Source organism: Hirundo rustica, chromosome 13, assembly GCF_015227805.2.
Source record: "Hirundo rustica isolate bHirRus1 chromosome 13, bHirRus1.pri.v3, whole genome shotgun sequence".
NCBI classification, from domain to species: domain Eukaryota; kingdom Metazoa; phylum Chordata; class Aves; order Passeriformes; family Hirundinidae; genus Hirundo; species Hirundo rustica.
This window is the reverse complement of record NC_053462.1, coordinates 10,926,870-10,941,850: the sequence shown is the minus strand read 5'-3', so window position 1 is coordinate 10,941,850 and position 14,981 is coordinate 10,926,870. Positions and strand designations below refer to the sequence as shown.

Genomic DNA, 14,981 nt, shown 5'->3' with positions numbered 1-14,981 from the left:
GAGAAGATCATGTACTTGTTATTTTGAGAAACAGAAAATAACAAAAGGAGCAGGAAGAAAACAGCCAGAAAGGGATAAAAACTACCTTTGCTTTCAAGGAGGGTTGCAATAAATCTTTCCTTAAAAACCCACTTTCTATCAGCTTTGCTTTCTATCACGTAGATATGCACCCTTTATGACTTCACATTTCATTAAATTTGACCTTCTGCCTCTAAATTGCAAAAGCACTTTCCCTCAGATGCCCGGACACCTGAACTTAAGGACACAACAGATAAGCATCAGCACTTGCACTGACTGTGAACACTTGCCAAATGGCTTATAAAGCACTCAGTGCCAGGCTCAGAAAATACAATATACCTCGGTTCTAAACCACCTGCAAGAATAAAGGCTTTTCATTAGAAATCTGTCACTTAGACAAAATATCATCAGCATGTATTAAACCCTTCATTTTGAAAATGGGACTCACGTCTCCTCCTGCCTTCACACCTGTCAGCAGGCGAAACACTTGGATTTAAGCTTCAGGTGAGACCTACAGCTCTACCAGGTAATGTTAATGCATGAGCTAGAACCATACAAAATGGTTAATGTAATTGTAGCATAAAATATTTAAAGGAGTGTATTCTACCACCTAATAAACCTGTAAGGCTAATAAGTCCTTTCTCTTATAATGCATATTTGTTTTGAGATAATTTTCTTTACAAAGATTTTTGAGAGAAAAATATTAAGCAATCAGTAATCAAATGCAGATAATTATGGCAGGACCCTCAACTATAGTTGTAAAAAGTCTTTTATTTCCTTCCCATAACAGAGTGCAGCTTTCTCTGCTTCCTAATTACACACATTCCTTATTCTTTTTAACCACTAGCACAGAGTTTAAACATTAGCCACTGAACAATGTGAAAGGAAATGTGTTGTACATTTAAGGGAAAGAAGAGCAGCTGTCACAAAGCAGACGCTTGATTCCAGCCACAGACCTACAACAACATCTCAATGGCAGTGGCCCAGGGCTTGCTCCAATAAAGAACAATTCAAACACACTTCTTCCCCCTCTGCTCCCCCATGGTCTCTTCACAAATGAGCTGGACCACCCAGTGATTAATGGAACTTGTTATTAACTTACCCAGACAATCTGCTGCAGTAGTATTATTAACCTGAACTGGACTTTTACCTCTGGGTCCTACGGGCTCTTAAACCAGCTGAACTGGGGCACAGCCACTGCTTCTAGGTCTGTAATTCTGAGACACACAGTGATTGTCTAAAGTCTTAAATACTTTAGATTTAAATCCCTATCAGACTTGGCATCCTTCCCAGGTAACTACACTGGCTTTCTGCGTGTACCCACTAACACAGCAATTTTCACTTTAACTGCTTGACCACACCAAGCAAGAAAAAGCAAGAAATACAGGCTTCACAAAGGCACTTCCTACACCACAGTGCTTTTAAACTTGATGCCTTTGGTAGCTACTGAACTTTGCAGGCAGCAAAACCACTGAGAAGTACCTTCCAGAAACTGCATGCATCTCATGGCAAACTCAGTTTTTCAAGTTACCTACATATCACCTACTCCTTGCCTATAAATCAAATTTGTGGCAAAATCCAGACACATTTCAACAACAAAAATCATACTCCTAAATAAAGCCTTCACCTCTATGCCACTGCATAAACCATGGAGCTCCAGTAACTCTCTCATGCTTTCTCCAATTTTGTTTCATTCCAATTCTCTGTGCAGAAAAGATTTCCCACTGCCCTTTGATGACTTCAAATATGGTCCTTCCAAGCAGCACTAAATGATCTTTCCTACTTATTGCAACTGTTCAGTCAGAACAGAAACTATTGTTCTGAAGCATGCCCAAATCAATACAGGTCTGAGGCCAGTATTTCTACAGATGACAAAACACCCACTCCAATTTGACAACTATACTTAGTCTTTAAACAAATCTAAAAAAGTATCAAAAAAGGAGAGTAAGATACTAAGCCCCTGAGAAAATGGAAGCAAATGGCATCAATCAAACAGATCATTAGGATGAGATGGTACGTACACTAATGCAATGCTGTCTGTGGGCTTAAATTAGCTGCATACAGATATTGAAGAAAACCAATATCATGGACAAAGGAGAGTCTTGTCCATATATGAATCAAGTACAAGACTCTAGACTCTATAATGTGATTTTGCATTTCTATAGAGAGTGATTCATTTCGCACCAGGCAGTGACACATCACACTATTACTGAGCATTTTAGTCCAACTTGTGTGCTACAGCTATTCTTTAGCATATGTATTGTACAACAAAAACTACTTTGTTGTGCAAAACCTTGAACTCTTCCTGACAAACCTCCACTGTTTCCTAAAAAGCTTAACAGTGATGCTTACACATGCATTTATACATCTGGAAATTCCAAGTCATCACTATTGTACACATCTCTAAGGGAAAACATCTTGGTAAGAATTCAAATGTAATAAACTAACCTATCTAAATTTTTGGACACAGATACATTATTTACTTTGCAAGCTTAGAAAATGCAACAGTGAACTCAAGACGGTCCACTGTACAGTGGAAGAGATTCAGGTGCTTTTAACAAGGAAACCTGACTACACTAAAGTCTCTGACAGTAATTTAAATTAATTGATGCAAGAGTTCAAATAGCCAAGAACAATGACATACCAACCATGAATCTCCATGTTGACAGAATCACACTTCCATATTTCATTTTGCAAATCTAAAATACTGTTCCCTAATCTGCTGAAAATCTTGTTTGCGAAAGTGAGCATACCCTAAAAAGAGAAATGTAAAGCCATCAAAGAGCTGTAAAAAGATACGTGTAGTGATTATCCTTCCTCACTTTTCAATTTCACTAACTTCTCACTTAGTTCCAAACTTTTGCTTAAAAAAAAATTTCTGAATTTCTCTAAAAAGTAAAATTTAAACTATGGTCTTCCATCCCATTATATTGGCAGCCAATATAATGAGACAGAATGTGCATGAGCACTGCAGACAAGTAGAGGTAGTGGGTGCATCCTAGAGAGACAGCCCATCCTGCTCAGGGTGACCAGGACAGCCAGCACCTCAGTGCCTGTCAGAACCATTTCCTGCCTCTGTTTCAGTATCTTGTTTCAGGTACAACTGGGCAATATTTCATCCTGTTTCCTCTCCATGGAGAAGAGTTGGAGCTGTGAACAAGTTACACACTGCATGCATTCCACTGGCTGTTACCACATTAACACTTTTTCCTCCCTCCACAGGCTCCAAGTGCAAAATTTCACTTGGCAGCAATACCATTCTGATTTGGCCTTAAAACAATCCCCCTTTCTGAAGTTGTTCCCTGAGCTTGTAAGGAAGGTGTGGCTTCCTTTTGACATACTCATATACACCCACTGCAGAGATGAGAAAGGGTGATTGTACTATAAACCAAAAATCCAGAGATTTAAATAACCCCTTAACACACTTCCTTTCCAAATAATATGAGAACCTTTCTTATTTTCTTCTTACTCCTCACTCCTGTGAGATTTAAGATGTTTCTATATTGGATGTCTCTCAGGACTATTTAAAATTGATTTTACAGATGCTAATAAGTAATTGTCAAAGTCCCTTAAAACATTCTGTTTTGCCCAGAGTATTGAGAAAGCAGAAGTTACACCACATTTTTTACTGCCTTTACTTGCCTTTTCTGCCTTTAAAAACATCACCCTAACTTGTCTCTGTTGTACATCATTTGTCCCAGTAGTACTTAACCAACTGAGCAGAACTTCCTTCCCCAGACACTCCTCTCAGTTGAAATAAAGACACTCTTTCCTCCACTTAGGAAATGTGTTCTACCTCTCTTTCAACAGCATTCTCAGTCTTTTCACTGAAGCCTGGCTGAGACCTCACTGTGTAAGCCTTCACATAGCTTGATGTACTGCTTTCACCAGGAACATTGCTTTTACCTACATCCACGTTAATCACCATTTCACTTAAACCACTCAGTTGTCCTGTTTGGATTCCAGGCTTGCTGGATTAGGGATTGGATCTTTTTGCCCTCAAATGATATATCATAATCACGACATTCTTCATTAACCCAGAGTGAGCTGGTAGCAGAGATTCCTTGTGAGCTCATCATTTAGAACTTCAGTGAGATACAAATCCCTTACAAAGCAGAGTTAATTCTACTCTCTGAACAAAACATTCTAATAATCATTAATGTACTCCTCCACTGCTGCTTAGCCTTCTCTAAGTCCTTTTCATCCCTGTCGAGACATTCCCTCCGTTTCCCTTGCACTGGTAGTAGCAACTCTTGTGTGCTGTGAGCTCTTCAGTGGGTTAATCCACCTGAAAGCTGCTCACACATTGGAGCTGGGTTGATTTTGAGACAGATAAGCAGCCCCTAACAGCTTAGTGTGTGTGATCACACAAGCGCCCAGAGCTGACTCAAGGAGGTGGACAGGACCTTACCCTGAAGGAAGAGCAAGGCTACCACAGCCTAGATTTAGGGTGATGCAAGTAGCCATGGAACTTTATGCTGCATCTGATGGCATCCAGCTGTTAAAGCTGACTGCACAAACATTGTTCCTGCACATGCAGTGGAAAGGTGTGTGTACAATGAGGGGGTCTGACTTCTTTAATGACCTCTCTGCCCTAAATCACGATGCTTTATATTACCTTGTTCATTCAATACCTCTTCATTTCTGCCCACTTCATATTGAGTGCTGCAATTGCCACCAGTCTAGTGAAAATCTATGCTCTGCCTTGTCCTAGAGAATGTTGGCATTTTGTCAGTCATAGTTCTGGAAGAGAGCACTGCTCTGATTCATAGTTCCTAAGAGTAACTGAATACACTTCATGTTTCCAGAACATTATGTGACCAATTCCAGCTCAATGCCCTGGAATTAAACTCAGAAACTGGATCCTCCACTCTTTTCACAGGTTAAACTACCCTAGATTATTCAGGAAGATAGCTCCCACTGGCTCTTGCAAAAATTAACATTAAATAAATCACCAATTGTAGCACAGGCCTGAACTCAGGAGGGTCTAGTCAGCTTTCAGCATAGACTTACCCACGGATGTAAAGCTGTACAAGTATTTCACAACTTACTGTAAAGCTTACACCATACCCCAGTGTGGCACCCTGTAGCTGGGTCCTGTGCAAAGTCTGACTAGGTTAGAGCTGCTCTAGAATAGCTAATTGCACCGTTTCTCTGTGAGAGTAACAAGGTATTGATGCTATTTCTTTCACACCATTTGAAACAAACAAACAAACAAATCCTAGTTTGTCAAATAGATCAAGCAACACAAAGATTATAGCCTGCATATGCAGAACAAGAAATTAAAATCCTTAAAACATGTAAATATTTTTTTCTTAAAACATGCAACTGCACTGCATAATTCATGTCTACCCAATTGCTCTCCTGCATTTCCACCACCAGATTTCTGCTTCTTTCACGGCTTTACTGAAAATCCATTTAAATACAAATCAGCTGATCTAAAAGTTCAGTTTTTGGTTTTTGGTTTGTTCTTTTTTTTTTTTCTTCTGAGTACATTGGGCCACCTTATTAGGACACCAAGCACTTATACATCTTCAATGCCCACATGCAGGATTAGAAAGATCACTTACACACAACTGATGTCAGAGAGCCTGTCAAAGAGCAGGAAAAAGCCATGGATAACCTAATTCAATTTCTGTAAAGCCAGAATATACTCACACCACCTTTGCTGAAGTCACACCTATTCATTTACTTTCAACACCAAAGCAGTGTATTTGAGCCTTAGTAATTTTTTGGCAAATAGTTTTAAGCATCAATACAGACTAACTACAGGAAAAATAACACAGACAAGATGTGAGCATTTTTAACAGTGACTTACAGTTTTAAGCTCAAAGCTTACGTATTTGGGCCAAATATTTTTAAATTTGTCAATGTTCAAGAGCTGCTAACACTAAAAGATATGTTGCAAATATTTAAGAATATTAGTTTTAAAGGCTACTATATGACTACATATTTATTTAAAGTAAAAAATTCCTTGGCAATGCCATTTAAAGAGACAGTTTAGTGAATCCATTACCAGCAAAAATGTGGTCAACATCATTCACTATAGCGCCCCAGGTGAGCTGTGCAGAGGAAGCAGATCAAGACTGTCAGCAGAAGCTGTACATAGACATACACCAACAGTCAAAACTTGTAATTTTAAGTTGATTTGCTTTAGAATTAACTGCACATTAGCATGCTACTCTTCATCACCAAGTCTGCATGTTTATCAGCAAGCATACTTTTCACACACGAAAAGTGACAAATAATCTGTTTATTGCTCTTTCAGAAACTACTTTCAAGACAGAAATTCTTACAGAATCCCATTCCACATGAAATCAAGTCAGAAATTTGTCCTCCAATGTTATTAAACTGCTGTTTACAAGTTTTAGCACTTAGACAAGCTGTGTGTGGATTTTAAATCACTATAAAATGGACTGAGAACTCCTTCTCATATCCTTACTTTTTACTGCACATTATTTTTATTTAAATGGCATCATTCCTACTTATCTGAGCTGCCAGTCCTGTAGCTTCCTGTGCTTTTGGTACAGCATGAAACACCCACATTCTTCTGCCACACCGTCAGCCCCCATTACCTGCTACTCAAGGCAATCCACCTGGTTCTGCTGTAGATGAATTGCACACTTTCCCTCTGAATCTGCAAGCATATTGTCTGCTCTGCTTGAGAGGTTTCTTGCTTGTTTCTTTGTTTCTTTTCAAGGCATTTAAGGAATTCACAGTTTTCCCAAGTCTAAGTTCACATCCAGCATCAGAGCACTGTGAAGCAATGTGTTTCCAGTTCCTGGGTCTACTACAAATGCAACTGAATTTTTAATGGTCTTAAAAGTCTCATTCCTCAAATATTTTGAAAAATCCATCAGCTCCTAGCAGCACTGCTGACTTTGCTATAATCAATGGAGGCCCTTAGGAACACTACCCATGGGAAAAAAGGAATAACTTAAGATATTCTACTCTTTGCTAATGCAACCTGTTCCCATCATGAGTTGGAAAATCTAAATGGAACAAACAAGTCTCAAGCACTTTCTTGTGTCAGAAAATTTGCAATAATCCACGCTCTTTTCATTCACTTAATAGAAAACCTCCATGCATGACAGTGAAAAGTGAAGGAAAACACCCACAACCATAATTTCATCACTTTGTTCACCATGACTAGTTAGGAAAGGAAGTCACTGTACATTTTTGCCTTGTTTTCGTAACGCCATTTCAAAACATGCCAGTGGTTTTAGGGAGCAAGACATTGTTACACACAACACCACAAACTCAAATGCAATTGGGGATAACAATTGGTGATAACAGGGCTCCTCAGCTCCATTTCTAAGAAAGACACACACATTGTCCTGAATCTCCACAAGGCACTATTCTTTCTGGTAATAACAGCAGCACTGCAGAAATGCACCACCGACTTCATCCATGGGGACAGAAAAACTCCCCTCAGCATGCATACAGAATTGACTTCCATTATTATCAAATTAAACAAATGACAGAGAAAACTGAAATAATTTCCAAGTGTAATTTACACACAGAATACAGACCCCTGCAGGATTCCCCAATGAGCTATAAAGCACTAGTGCAAATGGGGTCAAAAGGCTCTGTCCTCCTCTGGGGGGGCACCTGTCTTTGCAGCAAGAAATTCCTCCAAAAAAGGCAGCACATCCACCAGTAGCAAAACAAGCCAAGTCCCATGAAACAGAAACCTTTAACCGCAGCTGAAGAGATCACTGAAGTGACACTCTTAATCATCAAACCAGCAGTAGATATGGCTCTTTGAATCTTAGGTAGTTACTACAACATACAGAGAAAAAAAGCAAGTAGGGATTATTCAGAAGCTAAAGCCATAAAACGATAAACAGTTAACCTTAAAGGTAAATAACAGTTGCTATGTTCCAGTGCCTCAGGCAGTCATCCAAGCAGATCACACCAAACAAGGAATTCATCTTAACATCTTTAAAACTATTATTTTTTTGGAAGAAATTTCAAAAGAGCAGACCAGAACTGCTGGTTCTGAATTGATGAAAGGTCTTTGATTACCAATTTCCTCATCTAATGGGTCCCCTTTCCTCTTCACTCTGCACAGATTTACTGTGACCCAGATGCCAAGCTGGCAGGTGCTACAGTCTCTGTAGGAAGAAAAGACAAAGCGTTCCCATGTTTGTGGCGTTCTCTGACCATACAGATGGCACAGGCACCAAATTTCACTCTCTAGCTCTCTCAACAGGATTGCAAAAGGCAAAATCATAATTTTGAATCAAAACACTGACTTTGTGACTCCCAATCCAACGTTTTGTTTATGGCACTGAGTATGTTTCTCATACACACACATTCATCCTCTGCTAAGCAGATACCATTACACACACAAAAAAATCACAATTTCTAAAAGACTGCTTGCCCATTCCAGAGGGGTATTAAATACAGTAAAGGAAATTTAAATGCCAACCCTTGCCAAGCTTTCAGACAGTGAAATTACATCATCTTTATATGGAAACTTTAAGCCAAACTCACATCTACATTTTGCATTTATTGATACATATGCAAAATAAATTTAAAACCCAGTTTGTTTGGGTTTTATTAATCCACAGTGATTGGACATTGCATTTACAGTCTAGAGGCACATAATCTACTTTTGGTTCTACCACTGGCCAGCTCTCTATCCTTGAACCCATGTCAATTTCTAGTACTATATTTATTGTCATCTGTAAGAAAAAAATGAGAATAGTAAGACCTAGCAGCATTTGAAACATACCCACAAGGGAATAAAGGGGCTGTTACTACCTAGGATCATTAACACTTGTTTTTTATATTTTATTTCTTCTGCTGCTTGGTTAATAATAATAAAAAAAAATTTAGAAATACCTTATCTACTTTTTCTCCTTAGATCTGTAACCTGACTTCATAAGAACAGAAACACTAGCAATCACAGAAAACAGAATTTTAGAATCCCTTGATTTCCTTTGAGTCCTGATTCTTAAGTAATGTTAACCAGACTAATTTCACTCTAGTCATTACAGTTCATTAAACACAAGTACAGTATCAAAAAAGCACTTTAATTAGGGTAGTAAAGAAACAATTTATTCTCCTCAGAGGCTTGGCGTTGTCCTTTGAATAGCAAGTATGTAAGGCCAAGTTATTTTTGTGTTTCACGTGCACAGCTGCTGCTATCTGAGATGTTGCAGGAAATTAACTGGTATATTCTCCCATCACTGCATAAAACTCTTAGTAACTTTGATAACAGAAACATGTACACAGTGAAAGGACACTAGGGCTCTGGAAAATCGAACTGAAGGTGTAACCTGACATTTGAATAGCTCTTTTCTAAGTGGACTTGTGAAAAGCACCATTAAAACACCCAGCTTCAACTCTCAACTAGCCATAAAACTCCAGCAGCGCCCTCCTCTCCATGAACAAAAAAGAGACCAACAATGAGAACTCAGCACAATATATAGAATTAAACTATGGCAATAAACTGGGGTGAAAGTGGCATTAACATAAACAGAAGGACTTTGTCCTTAACAATATCATTATAACACCAAGTCTGGGTTTTATACGGTTTTTAGAGAAGCCAGGAAGAATGGGATGCATTTTATAGTTGAATTACATGTGTGTTTACAGAAAGTGCAGGTGCACTGCAACTTCAAGTAACTCCAAGTGCTGCTAAAGAAAACCTCAATGCAGTGCTGCTGCTGGGTTTCACTTGGCTGTTTGTTTTTCAGCATTGCAGGATTCTCAGGAGCCTGCACTGCAACGTATTACCCAGCATGTGCCGCAGTGACTCAGGCAACAGCAGGAGTTTGGGATGGAGTGCCAGCTCTCACTTGAACTTTCAGGATGCCTGTGCAAAACTCTACAGCAAAGCCAAGAACCTATAAAAGGAGATGAATTCAAGGAGAAAGTTCAGCTCCCATTCTATTATGCCAGTCTCTATTCTATTGCAAAGCCATTCAAACTTTCATATATAAATATTTTATGTGTAAAATATAAATAACCTCCTTCCAAATTGCAGCTGCATCTCTGCTAGGTTTCCAAGTTACTGCATTATGATCCCTCTCTTGCAGGCTTTGGGAGCTGCATTGTTAAAGGCTGCAGAGCACATGACCTTTACCTTCTGCTAGTTTGTGCATATGCTAACTGAAGCACTCAGAGTTTCTTTTTGTTACACTTCTGCCTCACTGCCAGGATACTTCAGCAGCTGATAAATACAACTGTAGAAGTACAATTATTCATTTTAAAACGTATCAGACAAGGAACTAAATTGGAATGTCCTTTTCACAACTGTCCTTGTACAATTCTGTAAGATTTGAAGAAAAGTAAATCCAATTATCTAATAGAAACTAGGAAAATGACAGAAGCTTTCTCTGTACTACTGTCACGGATTTATCACGCCCAATTCAGACTGGCTGTGAAAGGACAGTATCTCTAACAGACTGTATGACAACAGCTTATAGCCCTAGCAAATAAATACAGCTGGCAATAAAGCTTCCTTTCATGTCTCACTGTCAAGTTTGGGTTCTCATTGTATAAAGTTTACCAAAGTACTTCCTTTGCTATCAAGCACTTGTGTAATTGAAGTTTTTTGTGTATCAACCCAATGTCAACATGGACTTTAAAAAAGGCTTAAATATTATGTCTAGGCTAGTATCTACAACATAACAGAAAAGAAAAATAGTCTAGAGAACAACAACAACAACAACAAAAAAAATCACCAAAAATCATCACCACCCCTAACAACAAAATCCAATCACACAACTTATTCTGTCTGGGGAACAAGGTCTTGATTCTGATCTGGTCTTCACTTCAACAGATTGGATCAAAATGCCACATAAATCAGTGGAGAGAAAGCACAAATCTCTGAGATAGGAAGCAGCATCCCTGCAACTGCTGATGATAGATGAAAGTTTTAAAAATATTTAAAAACAGAAAAAGGCCATTTAAAATTGCTTAAAAAATTACAGCACTTGAAAAGACAAATGCCATTCAGGAAACATAAGAAATCAAAACACAGAGCATATTATTTATATATTTATTACACTAGGTTAAATCACTTTTAGAAAGCAAAATGTCGTAACAGATTTTGGTTGTTTTGGTTAGAAAATCTGCTTCCCCTTAGGCTTTATCTCCACACAAAAGAACCAGCTCCTGATTCACACTCTCTTGGAGCCTCTTTCTTCACTGACAATAAGAGGAGGTTTAAGAACCCAGTCTACAGAGACTACAGTAGCTGCTGATGACCACATTACAAATAAGACATTCACAATAATTGTGAATATTGGCAGTTCTGTTTCTTCAGAAAAGCATTACATTCCACTACCTCTGAGAAACCAACCCTGAGAAATACAACATGAATAAGCTGTTAAGAGTGAAACTACTTCTATACACAGCCTTCAGCTACAATTAATTAAAAAATGTGTGAATGCAAACTCAACAGCAGATTTCCTATGCCAGTATCACGGCTGAGCTTTCAAAACACCCTAAGGGAGTGAGGTTCTGAGCTCAGCAGCCTCCAAATCCTTTGAAAAAAAACCACACATCTTTACCCAGGGATCCTAGCCTAGCTGCAGTTTTAGAGCACAGCAGAAACTAGAAATGCATCTGACACCTACTAAGGCTTTCTTATTGACTCGCTGTGCTTCCTGCTTTCCTAAACTCTAAAAATCCTCCCAGTACACACCAGAAGATGCAGCCCTCCCACCACTCGGGTTATCCCACGTGCACAACCACCACGAGAACAAGGTCTGCAGAACCAGCAGGCAGAGATACACACACCTCAAAAGGTTTCAAACTGAAAACAGGAAAACAGATCAGATCTAGCAGAGGCTGAAAGTCACAGGACAAAAACTCTCATTGCAAACACAAAACTTAATTTAAAAATTATATATGAAAATACATTTTAAAAAAAGCCGAATTTCATGGGAGTTGCACATGAATTATTCAGCCCTGAGAAACAGCCTGCCCTTGCTTATCAGCCAGTGAGAGGTGGTAAGACACTTCACAGCTTCTGCTTAGTATTTCATGAGTCAAACGAGTTATACTCAAGGAATCATCACTGATATTTAATGGAGAGAGTGGAAGTGATCCTCACTGCAGGCCACTTTCAATTAAAGAACTTCAATTTAAACTTATAACCTAAGCAGAAAGTATAGTAAAGAAAATTCTAATAATATGAAGGGTGTTATCACTACATAACAGATACAAAAATTTTGAAATACATCCAAGCTTCGTGTCTATCCATTCCATGACACCAGGGGAAGCAATCAATAGGGGACAGATAATGGAGTAGCACTGCAGCTTTATATATTGAAATGTACAGAAAAACATCTCAAACTCTACTCACTCTGGGGTATAGACCTCACTGCAGTAATTTCAGCGGACACCGTAACACAAGAGTTGTCTTCTAGATCTCACTGCCTGACACTTCAGTCTAAACCAACAAACATGCAATTTTCAGTGGGAAAAAAAAACCCCAAACAATTGGGCAAAAAATTCTAGGGGAAAACCATGCAAAAACTTCTCGTGAATTACTGGATTACAAACAGACAGACTCATCTGTCTGTTGTTTTACTACATTAACCAAGTTTGCAATAGCTTGTTATGCCTCATTTTGGCAAGGGCATTAGTAACCATAAAAAGTTAGCTATTGACCTTTCATAAAGCAAATACTCATTTACTTAAGTGTAACTTCAGACAAACCAAGCTGACAAGCACCAGAGAAACATCCCAGAAACCTTAACTGCATGTATAAAATCATAAGTAAATTCTGTTTGCCTGGACTCCTGCACCTAGAATTTAAGCCTACGCGCAAAGGTTATCACCACTAGTCAACACAAAAGCTGTACATAAAGACACACAGACTTTTTACAAGAACAAAACTGAAATGCAGTTCTTTTGCAGACAAGTTCAGTGGTTTAGCAAGTGTAAACAGAGTTTAGAATAAACTTAATCTTTTGATAATTATGAATCTCTACTACTCTACATTTAATTTAGAATTGTAATTTATTCCCATTGAACAGAAGTCTATTTTAGCATGGAAATAGAATATGTGTCTTGTCACTTTTTTGATATTTATTCAATTTCTGAATCAATTGTTAAATATAGACTGTCTTAATATGCTTGCTTCAGCCTTTCAGATTTTTTTTTGTCCTTAGGTTCTGTCAGCTTTCAAATATTACTCTTATTCCTTAATCACGTGTCCTGACAGTAGTCTCATTCGCTCCAGTATTCCTCAATGTCCTCTGGGACATTTGCCAGTTTTTGTCATCTGCCCCCATTCTCCTTTGGGAACACTAAAGGAATTAATTTCATTCTTTCCCCAAGCAAAGCCTGTCTCTGCTGTTAACAGTTACCACTGGCATCTTTCATCCACCCAATACACAAAGGTCACTCCTGAAGTGATCCCATAGTACTCAGAAATTTAACAAATCTTCTGTACAGAATTACCTCTCATACTCTGCATTTGCTTGCTTTAGCATTTTGTAAAAGAATTCTTCTAAAATATGGAATCCCAATATTTCCATTTTTCATGTCCCACATTATTTTTGTTAGTTCAACAACTTTACACATCTAGGCACGACCGTGTCTCTGTGTCAGAGATAAGCAGTTTCACTGTTCAGACATGGCTGTTTTGATCCACTATACAGATATGCTATTTCTTCTGTTATTTTCCCACAACGATTCTGCCCAACATCTTATCTGAATTCTTACAGAGTGAGGCCTTAAGAAGTGTCTGTTAGGTACCAAAAAAAAAAAAAAAAAAAAAAAAAAAAAAAAAAAAAAAAAAAAAAAAAAAAAAATCCAGTATCTTATTTCTGAACTTTAATTTCCTAGTAAACACATTTTCAACCAACTGATTTAAAATTTCTTGCTCAGTTCTGCATTTGAAAAGAAATTGAAATTTTACCTTTGACCCACCCTGAGAAGAAGAGTATTTTTATGAGTTACAGTTCCTTACTGTATTGAATATTGGAAGTTGTACCACAAGTTTCCAATAAATGCAGTCAGATTCAATATATTCTACAGCTTCTTTCTGCCATTACTACTACCTTCATCCGATCCTATCCATTCTTTTGTTTGTTTGTTTACCTCTTTTGTTTGCTTGTTTACCTGACATCTGGGCAGGATTAAGTAACCTGCACTGTTACCAGCTGCTAGACAAGAGGATTTTTGCTGTGGTTACCTCTTGAACTTCCTTAGTTAAGTGTCTTCTGCTTCCTGAGTTACAAGCTCACTGCAAAAGCTGCATCACTCACCAGCATATCAGATGCAAAACAAGCCAAAATCTTTAATAAATTGTCCTTGGATTTGTTTACTCTACAGGTCCAGCATTTTCTCAAATGGACAGTGAAAATTAACTAAAAGATAACAATTCACAACATTTTTCAGGATCAGTACATTCCATGAAAGAGAGCACACTACTGAAACATTAGATACAAATATTTAGCATCTCTGTATCCAAACAAAGTGCAGATTCTGCACTTGGGCTGCTGACAAGCTACATAGCTGAAGGAAGACCTAGAAAGATGACAGCCAAGCACTCAATGAACCTTTATTTTCTTCACTCTCACCAAGACAAGAGCAGTTGTCAGATTTTACTGAATAGGTTACAGTCACTAATTTCAATGTTACCATTATCATGAATGACAGCCAGCAGAAATACAGAACTCTTTGACCTGGAATGAGCAAGCAAAGCAGCTGAGATGTCCAAAAACCTTCAGTGGAAGAATCTCACTGCAGCCACATCCTGAAGCCCCCACGTCAGTGCGGGGTTTGGCGCTGGCACCATCCTGCCATGGAATTCAACCAGCCTACCTGCTTGGCAGAAAGGCACTCCTGTCTTAAATGAAACCAGCTATTAAAGCAAAGCACATATAAAAGAGAAAAGAATTAAAGGAGTCAGAAGAAGAAGATTCACTCTGGAGAAGATAAAGAGTACGGCATCCAGAAAAGGAGGGAAAACTCTAGAAACATCTGATACC

General features: G+C 38.4%; 1 protein-coding gene across 1 annotated transcript in view; it reads right to left on the bottom strand.

The window, feature by feature from the left end:
• SH3GL3 (SH3 domain containing GRB2 like 3, endophilin A3) overlaps positions 1 to 14,981 on the bottom strand; it is a 42,289-nt gene that overhangs the window by 26,774 nt on the left and 534 nt on the right. The gene's annotated exons all lie outside the window — the stretch shown is intronic.